This window comes from Carettochelys insculpta, chromosome 5 (genome assembly GCF_033958435.1).
Source record: "Carettochelys insculpta isolate YL-2023 chromosome 5, ASM3395843v1, whole genome shotgun sequence".
Lineage (NCBI taxonomy): Eukaryota > Metazoa > Chordata > Testudines > Carettochelyidae > Carettochelys > Carettochelys insculpta.
In genome coordinates this window covers 9,894,074-9,908,776 of record NC_134141.1, presented here as the reverse complement: position 1 = coordinate 9,908,776, position 14,703 = coordinate 9,894,074, and the positions used below count along the sequence as shown (strand labels likewise).

General features: G+C 43.8%; 1 long non-coding RNA gene across 3 annotated transcripts in view; it reads left to right on the top strand.

Moving 5' to 3' along the window:
* The first annotated feature begins 10,577 nt into the window (after nucleotides 1-10,577).
* Nucleotides 10,578-14,703, top strand: part of LOC142013359 (uncharacterized) — an 80,843-nt gene continuing 76,717 nt past the window's right edge. For all 3 annotated transcript variants that reach the window (XR_012645616.1, XR_012645615.1, XR_012645617.1), the window contains exon 1: nucleotides 10,578-10,677. This is a non-coding gene — a long non-coding RNA (uncharacterized LOC142013359). The remainder of the gene's footprint in view (nucleotides 10,678-14,703) is intronic.

The following is a 14,703-nucleotide window of genomic DNA, read 5'->3' as shown; positions in this document are numbered from 1 at the left end:
CATATGAAGTCCCCTTATGCAGCTAACTTGCAAGAATGCTCCCAGAGCCATTCAGGAATCATTCAGGGGAAGGCACCAGCCAAATCTCCTCAACTCTCAGCCTTCTCCTGCAGGAAAATAAGGTCTTGTACTGCTCAAGATTTGCTGTGCCAGGGTATTAATGAGTTTGCACCTTCAGGAGTGAAAAGTGGATATACAAGAGCCTTTGTAAAACCAGAGCAAATTTACCCTATGCTCTAGGCAAACTCACTGGTAAAGATAAATAGTAAAACAAGTTTATTGACAACAAAAGAGAGATTTTCAATGACTATAGCAGATAGGCAAAATTCAGAGTAAGTTATCAAATAAAAAGAAAATATAAGTACACAGTCTAAACTTTCTATTCTATTAGACTGGGCAACATCTAGGTGAAGGAGTTATCCTCACCCCATGAGATACTGCAGCCCCTAATATACAGGATAGCGCCTTAAACCTGGGTCAACCTCCTCTGTTGCAGTGTTCTGAGGGTCCTGCTGGTTGCAGAATAGGTGGAGTAGGAGGACGGTGAATCAAAGGCCCTCAGTGTTCTGATTTATACACTTAGTCTTGTTGGGGAAGCTCAACAGTTAGGGACTAAAAGCCACGTGCACAGAGTGCAAAGAGTCACACATTATATACTTATTTTTACCTACCTATCTATGAAAATAAATAATACATGGCATATTGTCTTCCCACTCCCCCAGATCCAGGCACCCACAGTTCCCTGCTCAAACTTGATGGTGGTGACTCACTGAAGCCACCACCACTACCACCATGTGCGCCTCGCACCAAGTGGTGGGGCATGTGCACAGAGTGGTGGATGGCACTCTCAGTACATGGCTCTAAGCATGAGGTGCATTTAATTGCTCAAAGAGCCACGTGCAGCTCAATAGCCGCAGGTTGGCCACCCATGGTCTGTGTGCTTGGAAAACACGAGTCTGGGGCATGCCTGGGGCACTGTGGAGTCTCCATGCAACATTGAGCAATTCCCCTGGTGTGGTCTCATGTAGGCGAGTCAATGAATTGTAGCTCCATTGCTGGTCAAAGGCTGTTGGTGGGATGACTCTTGCCTGAACCTTGGTTACTTCCCTTGTGGTTGTCTCAGGGAACGAATAGCTGGCTTATTCCTCAACTTACGGCATTTTTTACTGTATAACACAACATCATAACTTCATGTGTGCTAAATATATGAATATTTAGGTAGAACAGTGGGTTTCAGTAGTTCACAGCCTGTCCACGGATACCTCAGATAGCAATTATATACATATGAGAAAATTGGGGGTTCCAGGGTGCTCTCTGTAGGGGTAGAGTGCCACAGGGGCTTGTGGGACAAGTAGATGTCATTGGAAGGAAATAACAGCTGATTGAAGCCTAACTCAGGCAAGAAGCTGTATTGGAGGGCAGAGGGAAAGTTTCACACCCAGAACTGGTCAATTCATTGCTCCTGGGCTCCTTGCTCACATGAAGCTTTCACATAGCAGCCTTTGAAAGTCTCACTTTCTGCCATCTTTGGTTGGCCAGGGCACTGCCTTCTACTGGTGGATGATCTTCTTCTTGGACTGAGCTGTTGATTGACAGATCTCATCTTCTATGATGTTGTTGGTGAGTGAATAAACCAATCCTTGATTGGCAAAACCAATTACAGATATCACATAGAAAGCCCCAACTGAAGGCACTGTACTTTCTTTCTGAATCCTATAATTTTCCTGTAGTGCCTTGATGTGCTGACTCTCAAAGCGATTTGGAGCGTGTACAATTATTTGCCACCAGAACAATCTGTCCTGAAGTATAGTTTTCAGATCATTGGAAGAGATGCCACCTGACTTCACAATAACCTTTAAGATGTCTTTATAGCATTTATACTGACCACTGATAAAGCACTGTCCATGAGCAAGCTGGACATAGAAAACCACGCATCCATGTGGGTGATAACCTGGGCCCAGTTATGCATGCATTTAATTATTTCTGGATTATGGCACTGAAGTGCCATTTGGATATGAAGCCATCAACCCACTGGAAACTACAAGTATTAGTAGTAGTAGAGGGTGCTGCAGCTTGTCTCAGAAATATGAGCTAGTGTAAGCACATCAAATCTATCTTCCCCTTCTTTCATTGGTTCCATGTCAAACATGGTCAAGTTCAAGGTCTTGTCCTTTCTGTCAATGGTATGGTCCCAACATAACTAAAGCATATTCTAAAGCTCCAGGATGAAGACCTTTGTTGACGACTCCACACGAGACACAATGAGACACACTATCATACAGATAAAGTTCTTCAAAACAAATAAAGCAGTCCAGTAGCACTTTAAAGATTAACAGAATAATTTATTAGGTGATGAGCTTTCGTGGGCCAGAAAAAGCTCAATCACCTAATAAATTGTTCTGTTAGTTTTTAAAGTGCTACTTGACTGCTTTTTTGTTTTGACAGCATGTAGTCTAGCATGGCTTTCTCTCTGTTACTATAAACTTCTTCAGTGTGGGAGACAAAGCTTTCTCTGAGACACAGGAAAAAATTTCCACAGGAACAAAGAACCATCACAAATGGTGGCACGCTCTGGTCCAAGTGCAAGGCACACTTCTTCAATGTGCCTTCTCCAATGTTAACACTGAGTAATGTGTACCTAATACCAAGAAATCAAACCCAACAGCAGCAGTATATTTCTATACACCACAGCGCATACAATTCTCCCCTCTGGCAAGGATTGGGGAAAAGGGCTCATCCCATGAAATGGATACTTATTATCATGATTAAATTACTGCAGAAGGAGCTCAGATACTACAGTAGTAAAATTGGTACAAGATCAGAGTGAACAGAAGTGAATAATAAAGGGTTGGTATGTGCAAATTTCCTCCTATGATTTGGATCGCAACTTCAATTCCTGCTGACTTCTATGCAAGTTGAAATTGCTCAGTCCCTTGCAGGTCAGTGTGAAGAACAAATCAGTTGTTCGTCCCCTCTCTCTTGTGAGTAACTTACACCTATGCAGTGTGGATGTAAAATGATACTGGTTCTGGGAGCACAGATGTAAATGAGTACATAAGATGCAAGGGTGGAGAAAATTCATTCTCTGCATCATTTTGCCCATATTTTTATTTCCAAGGGAAAAATCATAAAGCATAATGACAAGAGTAAATACAACATAGATTTCTAATGAGCAAGGTCAATGTTTGGTCATGTGATCTAAATCTTCTTCAAGTAACTGATTTCAAGTAACTGATTTACAAAGCAAACCTGTCTTGGCTCAGAGACAGTCGTTATTACAGAGTAGCTTTGATATTTCACAAAGCATATTCCTGGAGAAAATCCACCAATTACAAATTCCTATTGTGTATTCTACAAAGAAATACTGCACTGCAGATAAAGTTCTCATCATATTTGCTTCTCCGAGGCAAAGTAATTTAGCCAGGCTCTAACAACTGGCTTAGTTCATTTATTATTATTATCTCTAGAGGCAAATTCACAATACTGATACTGTGGGATTGCATATGGAAAATTACATAGGCCAAGGAGCACTAGCCTATAGGAAACTGTTCTGTGAAATCCTGTATAGCGGATCTATTGAACAGACCTCTGGATCTTAGAATTGCATGACATGGTATGTGCTTATGAGAAGCTCACTTTTGAATTTCAGAAAGGTACCTAGTATCTGGTGTAAAATATGGTAATGTTTTGGTCATGACGAATGACAGCCCCAGTTACCGCCCAATTAATGATGCACCATGAGAACACGTGCAAATTGCCACAGGATCAGGAACTGTCACTGAATTTCAGGTAGAAATGGTAGAAGGAGGATGTATGTACAGCTAAGCAGTGCATCTCATTTTGAGTATACTACTCTGCATGAAATCTCATTTAATGTAAACTCTCTTTTTGGTATAGTGTGTAAAGATTGCCCAGTTATGGTTTGCAGGAAAGAAAGCCAAGAAAGCACTACCCAAGTCTACAGAATACAGGACCTAACCACTTGATTCAGTTTCAAGTATTAAGAGATACAGTGAAAACTCTTCATGTTTTTGGGGTCGCTTCTAAGACACGTTGGGATGGGCCCCTTTCCTGCAAAATGGCAGTATAGGCAATTCCATGGGAGAAGATATAGAGCTGGGAGCTGTCATCACTTGAGCTCCCTTTTGCGTGGCTTCTTGGTTACTGAGAATTTTATTATGCACAGCTACACTGAGTTGTATGGCTATAACTGGGTTTCATTATTAACATAAAGATTCTTTTCCTAAACAAAAAATAAATCGCTGTAACACTGTGTTACTTCCACTACTCTATCTAGTACCCTCCAAGCTCTGCAGGTTTTTTTTTTTTTGTGGGTGGGTGGGGAGGGCAGGAATCACTGAACATATTTTGTCTTAAATGACTTATTTTGCATGTTATTATTTAATAAGATACTTCTCAAGATATCACTAGCTACTAAATTCTGGCACCATAACGTTTTATTTTATTTTTCAGTAAACCCCTTTTCTCAGCTGACTTTTCTTTAATATCTCTAAGCATTTTTTGATTTATTTTGTTTTTTGCGCTTATTTCTGAGCTGTCTTTGCTTGCAAAGCTATACTCATGAAACACCATCCTTGAAGGATGGATGCTATTTACTTTGGAGTTATGCAAGTAGGTATCAGACTTTTTTTTATTTTTTGGACTTTTCAGGATATTTTTCTGCTTTTTTGTCCTTTACAAATTTTATTTGCTCTTTATTCTTCTTACATTCATCTTTCAAGGTGGCAATTTTTTTTGTAAATGTTTTCTTCAATAGAACTTAACCTGGTGAAACTGCTGTCTTGATTTGCGCTTTCATTGCCTCAGGAAGGCAAAACTAGGAGTGTGTGGGTTTGTTTTTTTTTTCCGCTGCAAATGGGTCCCATTTATTGTAAACTTCTGTGGCATTCACTCAACAGGCCTTTGTTCTGGTTGGCCAAGCGTTCTTTTTGTTATTTTTTCTCTCTAATATCACACTTCGAGGGTTTATTTTTACCTGGTCCTGAATTCTTCTCTGGGGATTTATTCTACATTCCATTCTACATTCTATTACTCTTTTCCAGAGTGGTACAATTTCTTTATATTTAGGTCCTTAAACCCTTCTATGCCACTTCCAGTAATGCCACATGTGCCCCTCACACTATGGGGGCATTGCCTGCTCCTGACGAGGCATTCTGAGCACAGCTGCAGCATGTTGAGGTGGCTTCTTGACTTTATCTGCTTCGAACTCCACTAGGCTTTAAACTCACCACTAAGGTTTCTTCATCATCAGGTCACCCTTTGAGCTGATCAGGCTTAACGACAGGGCATGATCAGGGCTGATGCTACCAGGGGAGGAAACGGGGGTGGGTGCTGTGGTAGCACTGCTCTGGCTGTGAGGCACTGTGTGTGACAGGGCTCAGCACCATGGTCTGGGTGCCACTTGAGAGCTCATTGCCCTAGGCCCTGCCCCTTCTGCCCTTAGCCCAGCCCCCTCCCATGTTGCCCTGGGACCTACTCTTGCTGTCCGTCCTTCTCGCTATGATACCACACATCCAAAGGTATACAGCAAACTTCTTTGGTATATTTTTGCACATTACCTTGCATTTACTATGCACAGCATCATATATTTTGAGGTGGGCTGTCTTACTTTGCAAGCCCAATCCCTGTATGCTTTTCCATGATCAGTCCCTGTACAACCCACTCTAGCTCATCCTTCTGTTTCAGTCTTATCCATTATTATCTTTCCCTTTGTAAACAGCTGCCTAGATATTCCACATTATCTTAGCCAGTACAGACATTCTGTCTCCAGCCTGCCAAGCCCTTTTTGTCCCTAGCCTTGTCTACCAAGAAATGAGGACTCATCTATGTCAGTTAGTCATGTCAAGCCAGGCCTACTTTGTCATGTTATTAACTGAAACCTAAACAAAGGGCCATACTTTCATTTTATTATCGGGGTGAAGTCCATTTTGAATCCCTGAACCTTTTATCTGAATGATCAAATTATGTCAGAAGGGTTTGGGGAGGTGGTCTGGATTTTTCTCCACATACCTTCTTAAGCAGAGAAGCTGCACCTGTCTAGATTGTTCTACATGTCTTAGATGGATTCTTCCAATGCTGCAACTGCATGTTAACATGAGTATTAACTAACTCAGTCATTTGTTTCTGGCCCACTTTGCTGGACTACTGCCAGTTCACTCCAGTTACTTAGCGCCGTTGGGCGGGGGGAGATCATCTTTTCTGCAAATGGCAATTTCTGTGGCTATGGGCCTCTTTTCAACAGCTGGAAAAATCATATAGATTGGGGTGGCCAACCTGCAGCTCCTGAGCCACATCAGGCTCTTTATTCAATGAAAAAATGGCTCCTGCTGGAATTGCACACTCAGCCTGCTCACTGTCTCTCTGTTCACATGCCTCAGTGCCTGGAGGGAGAAGTGTGTGGTGGTGGCAGCGGTGGCTCTGGTGAGTCCCAGGCATAATGGGCATTGGGTTAGAGTGAGGGGCTGGGGGTGCCTGGCTCTTGGGGAGGGGCAGGGCATTGAGCCACATACAATATACTTATAGACAGATAAAAATAAAGCTATACTGTATGGCTCTTTGCACTCCATCCACAGCTATTTTGGTTCTTTGTCTCTAACTGATTGGCCACCCTGATATGGATTCATAGACTTTTCAGGCCAGAAGAGACCCAATACAGGCACCAGAATCTCACCAAGTGCCTTTGGCATCAAGCCCATATTCTGTTGGAACAAAAGTATTTTGCGATGACGCCCTGTTCCATGTTGTTTTTGTAAGCCCACTCCCTCTCCAAGAACCATCTGGCTGCCTGTCTTCCAGTGCTGGTTCCTTCCTTTTCCCCAGAAGCCAACAGCGGACATGTGTTTTTCTTAGGAGCTGTTGACAGACGAGGCAACAGTTCTGGTCCTGCTGCCGGGACACTCTCATCTGAATGGAGAAGTTAACTGTTTACTCCCTGGAGACTATCATTGTAATCAGTCTGTATTTGTCCCATAAATAAAGGATTTATCCACATTCTTTTCAAATCCCACCAAAGTGTAAATCTTATTCTATTCTAAGGCTGATTTCAACACTATCTGTGTATGTATATCTGTATCTTTTCTCTTTCTCTCACTCTATACATGGGGATATATGTTAGCTAAAAGATTTAACAATGTTATAGAGGCATTTTGTGAAAAAGCTATGTTACTTCATGTGTAGAATTAACAGGATTTGTAGAATTTCAGTTCAAATAACTCACAGTGTTAGCCTCAGCAGGAAAGTTCAGGAAAATAATGCCCCAAAAGATAATGTTGTAGCTTGGAAAAGTACCATCCTTTATGATTAAGGGACACATTCTCAGTTACACTGAGTTCCCACGCCCCACATCTGAAGGAATAAAGATGGCTGTAAGGCATGTTTATGCTTCCTACCAGTAGGGCATGGATTTGACTGCCTTCCCAGTGCTTTAGACCAGCCCTGTGGCCAATAAATTACATTTCTTTGGTCAAACCGAGAGGAACCATTCCACATCCTGGGGATGTGAATCAGCCAGGTATAAATGCGTAATATGGCAACACAAATCTCTTTGGCTGTATCTACACTATGCAATAAATTCAAATTGAAGGCAGTTAGTTTGATAGTACCAGCTGACCATCTTCTCTGAAAATGCCATTAGTTTGATCTGGGGTGCACTAATCTCAGCATTACAAAACTGTAGTTACCTGCCAGGTATAGCATTAAGCTTGAATTCAGAAGTTCAATTAAAGGCCAGGGTGGAAGTGCCATGTCCTAAAATCAAATTTATTGGCCTCCAGAGGTATCCCCTATCTATCCCACAAAGCTGTGCAACCTGCACCTGGCTCCCAGCTTCCTGCTATTCGTGGGAACTGGGAAACTGCCCAGGCTACTGCACTCTCTGCTGGGCTGCTGGAGCTGTGCATGGCCAGGCAGGAGCCATGTGTGGCCAGGTTCCCCTCTGCTGGAGCTGTGTGTGGAGCCAGGCACCGCACTGCCAGGCAGCTTGACTCGGTGCGGGGCCAGGCACCCCATGACAGGGCATCTCAAGCTGCATGCGTGGGCAGACCCTGCCAGTGGGCTGCTGGAGCCAGCGCAGGGCCAGGGAGTCGGCATGGGGGCCAGGCACCCCACTGCCGCTCTGCTGGAGCTGGCGCAGGGCCAGGAATGCCATGGCCGGGCATCTGAAGCTGCATATGCAGCCAGACACCCCACCCGCAGGGTGCTGGATCCATGCGCGGGGCCAGATGCCCATGGACAAGCATGCACCCTGTAGGCGCCCTTGGCCGCATGACCAGGTGCGCCCAGCCAGCCAGCTCCAGCAGCTGTTCTATTGGAGCCAGTGAGTGGTAGGATTTTTTGCTTTATTATTTTGAAGAGGGTTTTTTGGAGGGGTGGGGTGCAGGGAGAGGTAGCCTTTGCTGCCTCTGTTCAAATAAATTAGTTATAAATGCAGCCATAAAACAACTTGCGCTAGACTATTCAGTGTTGCTTGGCCTATGTTATTTTACCTAATCTCTCAGTCCATCCCTTCTGAATTCTGGCCCCTGCATGAACTATGTGCTGGATTTGCTATGTCGGAAATGAGGCATAAACTCAAGGTCCAGTCCTGACCATTTGTGTTTCTCATAAGTGAAGATGAGCCTGAAACATGTCATATACATGCCACCTCCCTCATATTTTGGGAAACGCACATATGGGTAAGTGCAATTTATTAGCCAGCAATTGATTTTATAAAAGAAAAAAAAAAAGAAACATGGCGACGCTTTTAAAAGGGAAATATATCCCCCTGCTCTGTGGCAGGGAACGTCACAAATAACACCTCTGGAGATTTAGGCAGGTCCGTCAGTGCCTCATACGTCCCAGGCCTCCTGTGCAGCCTTTGCCTATGCTGGGATGCTGTGGGTCAGACACTTGCTTTGGCAGTGGCCACATACCCTCATGCTGTGGGTGGTGGGACCCTTCATCCCAGCATAGGCCCCACTTCCCCCCATCAGGGTTATGATCTCCCTCCATTTTGGCTGCAAGGACCTTTGGCTGGGGATGTCCCTCTGCACTGGGCCATCTGCCCAGAGCCCCCCCTTGCTGCCCAGTTGCTCACCCAGCCCCAGACTGCTCCAACCCCAGCTCCCCACTCTCTGCTGCTCTTTCTCCTCTGGCTCTGTAGCTGCAGCCCCACTCCCAGCCCCACTTTGCTCTCTGGGCTGTTTCTCTGGCTTGGTGGCTGCAGCTCACAGCCCAGAACAGGAGCTGCTCTCTGCACTGCTTCTGCTATTCTGATTGGCATCACTCTGTGCCCCAGCTCAGCTCTGGCATCTTCTCTTTCCTTAGTTTGCCCACCCCCTATTCTGTTTGACCCAGTGGATTCCAGATAGCCAGAGGCTGTGATCCCTCTCCCCCATGGCCTTCTCCTACCCTTATTAACCTGTCCAAGACCTACTGAGATTGTAATTCCCCTGTTTTTAAAGTTATTTATTGGCTGTTTGCATTTTTTTTAACATCCTCCTGCTCTGAGTGTGTTTATCAACTCATTACTTCCAATACACTGGTGGTGAGTCTCCTCGCATGTTAGACTAGCAAAGAAGTAATAGTTATTTACGTTTTGTGCTTTACAAAAGCTTTTGTGCCATAGCAAATTGGAAACAATTTCATGTTGCTGCTTTCCAATAAAATAACTACTGCATTGAAAACCAGGGTCCTGCTGCAGCAACCTGAACGAGAAACTGATAATTTGATAATTTTAGTTTTGGTTTCTGTCCCGCTTACCTTGGATAAGGTCCATCTCCTTGCATCCTCAGAAAGAGCCAACGTAATGAGAAAGGGAAAACTGTATAACACATTTGCCCACTGCTCTTCATATGGGCTGCCATTCCTACCAGTGTCTCAGGTTGCTATGCTCCCAGTTAGTCATCCTTCTGCCTTGTCTTATGTGCTTGGGGAACTATCCATCAAAGTCACACCTTCAGAGGCACAGCGGAGTGTGACTCCTGGCTTGGAACCTGGAAGAGGCCGCCACTACATAACAGATGCTCTCCCCTCCCCGTCCCCACCACATATATGTGCTTCTCCTTTAGCCAATGGCCTGTGAAAAGGCAGAGAACAGCAGCTGCTTTCAAGCTGTGACGCACTAAGGAATTAGCAGCAGGTGGTTCTACCTATCCTGTCCCTTTTTCTCTTACCATCTGTTAGCAGGGAAGATGCTTAGTAGAGGGAAGCATCACTTGCAGCTAGTGCCGTTAGACAGCTCTCTCACTCTGACAGATACATACGAACAACTGCCTGTTTCCCCCCAGCCACGGCAGGGGGTGAAGAAGATCTGACGCTTTGCTGAAACGTAGATTGGGAGTACAAAGTGGTGCCTGTGTCCTTCTCCAGAGCACAGTGTGTGCCAGCTGTTGGAGGCAGGAGGGAGGATATAAAAGGTATTATCATAGCTATGACTAAAATCTTTAAGGTGTGCCTGCATAGCAAGCAGCAGTCTGCCACAGCGGGTCTCCGAGCTGAGCTCTGCTGGCTTGAGCGCGTGCTACAGTGCTAAAAATAGCTATGTGCCAGAGCTGGGTGGGCTTAGTCGCTCAAGCTGAGGGAGAGGAGCTTGCAGCTTAGCTGTTAGCACCAGGCACTTTGATTTTTGGCTGCTTGTTGTGTCTATGGGCCTAGCTGGTCTCTGCTGCTACAACTGCTGTAAGTATTTGGGTTCAGGTGGGAGACCAGACTCAGGAACCCTGTGAGGAGGGGAGGGTCAAAGACTTCAGGCCTCAGGCTAAGACTGAATGTCTATCCCACAGGGGCCCGGCCTTTTCGCTGGCTGCCACACTGTTCTTTTGGCACTGGTGGCTAAGGGGCCGAGCCCCCGTGAAGTGCTGCGACTGTGCTGTTTCAGCTGCGCGTAGGTGAGAGAGAGAGAGAGTGTGTGTTGTGGTGGTGGTGGTAGTGGGGGTTAGCACTTTGTCCAGGAGGCACTGAGAGCTAATTGCCCCGGCTCCGCCCTTTCTGCTCTGCCCCTCTTCTGCCCCCCTTCTGAAGCACACAGCTGAGCCCCACCACCCTGGAACCTGTTGAGCCTGTTGGTGCTGCTCACCACAGATTTACAGCCTCTTAGCCCTGTGTCAGCTGCCCCGGCCAGCCTGGGGGAATTTAACATAGGTTATTCATGCTAGCACTTAGGAGGGGCTGTGCCCCTGACGAAATTTTAATTGCAAAATTGGATGCCCCCTCCTTGCCCCTCTGGGTGGTGGTCCTTGCCGCCCTTCCCCTGCTGGGACTAGTCACCTGCGGAGTGTAATTTCTGTTTCCACCTATCCTCAGTGGTCTTAAGCTGGTCAGGATCCCATCATATGAGGAGATGTACAAGCATGCAGGAATAGGGGGAGGAATGGCTCAGCAGTTTGAGGACTGGCTTGCTAAACCCTGGGCTGTGCTCTCAATCCTTGTGGAGGCCATTTAGGGAGCTGGAGCCACAAATGAAAGAGGCAGGGGTGCTTGGTCTTGCCAAGAGGGTAGGCAACTGGCCTCCCAAGGTCTCTTCCAGTTCTACAAAATATGCATCTCCATCTATCTCTCTCTTCATGCTTTTCCTTGTTGCACTCCTTTTAAATTTCTCTATGGGGAAGCGAAGGCTCTTAAAACACTGGTGCCTGTTTCTCTCCCCACACAAGCAGAGCATCTTCTATATTTCAGTCAAGTTACTCATGATCCTTGCTGCCCCCTCTTCCTGGAAGGGAGTCACTATGAAAAATCCACATTTAGCTTCTAAATGCCATTCTACCTACAGCGTACTTGACAAGGGGTTAAGCGCTTGCTGTGGTGAGATTGCTGCTTATTACATTATCTTTCTATGCCCCTCCCTACCCCCAGTGTCCACTCATTCTCTTGTATTTTAGGCATAGATGGTAAATGCTTTGGGGCCAAGACAAATCTTTTACGAATTCCCTTATGAGTTGCATGTGTGTCTAAAATGGTATGACGCTGATTCTTGATAGGGAGCCTCTAAGTCAGTGTTTCTCAACCAGGGGTACATTAACTCATCTAGATATTTGCCTAGTACAAGGGTCAGCAACCACCAACATGGGTAGCAAGAGTGGCAGGCGAGCCAGTTTTTATCAGCACATGAGGAGGGAGCTCAGCCCTGCCCAACCTCCCCCATGTGGCTGAGAGCATGTTCAAAGCCAATCCACCTGTGGATTAACAAAAGACCAGCTAATGCTACCAACCACCACCTAAATGGTAAAGCTCCGCATCTTCATTTATTTATTAATGAAGCTGTTGTAAGTAGGACTATTAGTGACTTTAAAAAGTATCACTGACACTCAGACCGTACATAGAGGTCAAAAGGTCAAATTTCAGCATTCCATCTCGGAAAGACTGGTGACCCTGGCCTAGTCTACAACAAGCAACATAAAAAACAGTAGTAAAGTCAGTACAATCTAAAAATTCATTCAGACAGTGACTTGTCTCTGCTCCTTCATATGCCTTATGCTGAAATGTAAGTACAATACTTCTATTCCAATTTATTTATTTGATGATAAGATGGTAGAAAGTCAGCAAGTTTTCAGTTGTAGTCTTCTGGGATATTTTTGCATGTTTTTGTAAATAAGTTTTTTTTAAGTGAGGTGGAACTTGGTGATCTGCAAAACAAATCTGACACCTGAAAAGGGTAAAGTAACCTGGAAAGTTGAATGGCATTTGTTTCAAGACCTCAGATTACATTAGGACCGTGTTTCTCAACTGGTGGTACGCGTACCCTAACAGGCATCAAAACAAAAAAGCGGTCAAATAGCACTTTAAACACTAACAAAATAATTTATTAGGTGAGCTTTCGTGGGACAGACCCACTTCTTCAGACCAGAACAGACCCACTTCATAGCCAGACCAGAACAGACTCACTATTTAAGGCACAGAGAACCAAAGGTGGTAGTAGTAAAGTTTTAGTTTCTTTTCTCACAATATGAAAATCTGTTCTTTCTGGTGGAAAACAAACAGAAAAGGAATAAATGTTTGCTGCATCTGTCTGTCTCTTATACATGTTTTAACATCTGTTAATTTTCCCCAGTTCATATTAATTTTATCAGCAGTAAATGACATTCATTTTAATGAATTTAAATCTGTTTAAGTGAATTATGAATTTTGTGATTCAGTTCAATGGGTTGAAATGCATCATTCGGCAAGTAAATGGACACTTTGGAGAAAATCTGTGTTAGCTATTATGTTCCTAATGGCGCGTCTGAGCTGATTATTATATTACGGCCAAGGCTGGAATAAAAGTGATTGGATTAAAAGTTCCAACACTAGATTAAAAAGTGATCATGAAGAAAAAAATAAGCACTGTATCTCGTTTTTCAACAAACTAAAGATTCAAGATTGCTGTCCTTGTAAATATCACAACAGATGTGTGGAATCTTAAAAGAAAACAACCAGCAGCTGCTCAAGTCAGACCCTGTTAATGGAGTAATGTTAATTTATAATTGTTGAAGATTTAACCTACTACAGCTATTGCTGGAGGTTACTTGTCTAGGACAATCCAGAACTGCTGGGAAGAATAAATTCTCCAGATTAAACATCATTCATCCTTCCTATGTAAATTGTTACTAACCAGAGCAAGAGATATGATTTTTTTCATCTTAAAACACACAAAAGGTTAGAAGCTGGGTATGGCCTCTTCCCATAGTGTCATTCATTGGAAAGCCATCACAGAATGAAGAATAAAGATGGAAGAAATGTCTATTTGGAAATGTTCATCTGTCCTGCTAATGAATCCAATAGAAATGAGCAGATCAAAATTGTCATCCAGAATTTCAGTGTTTAATGCCATGGTTAGAAAAAAATGTTAAATAATCTGACCAGCGTGACTGAAAGAGTTAAATAAATAAATAAAAGAGCAACCCAATGGACTAATAAATATACAGTCATCTAAATTAAAAAAAAAGTTTATTAAATTATGCCACATACTATCAGAGTTGTTCTTGTATATTTGTCTTACTTTTACCTTATGATCTTCTACTTGGTGGTTCTACTTTACCATTCTTGATTGTTATTGTTCACTTTAATAAATTGTGCTCACAGTCTATTAATGCTGTTAGACCCGTTACATAGGCCACGAGGAATACTTCAATACATCTGAATAAAGTCTCTTAGTTTTGGGGAGACTTACGTGAATGACAGACTTTCCATTTTGAGGCACCATACTGTACTTCCTCCTCTGTTAAGGGAATGTATATGCCTCTTACATTGAATGCTAGTTTTTCTCTTTCCTACAACCCAGATGTTAGCCAGCATTTCAGTTATAGCTCTGTTTTTTCAGCTGACAGACAGTATAAAATGGACTTCAAGGGGAAAGGTTCATTAACAGGAAATGTCTCTATCCCATAACTCTTACTTTAGTGCTCTGCAAAGGCTTCATAATAAATTTTATAGGATTTTGTGTTTTGCAAGGCCCCTGGTAACATCCCCAGCTATTTTCCTGATTGGTTCACATTAACATGAATGCCGGAGGCTACTCAAGGCCACATTTTAAGCCAGAGCACCTCAGCAGGACAGGAAAATATGGCGGCCAGTCACACTGGCACTTATATTTCTGAATTTCTGTTGTAAATATTTAAATATCAAATTGTGTCCATATTCAAGAGCCTTTGTGTTGCCTCCTTTTGTATCCTGAGTCCTAAATACTTCTTAACTCAAACCAGTCAAAACATTATCCTATAATGTCATAGA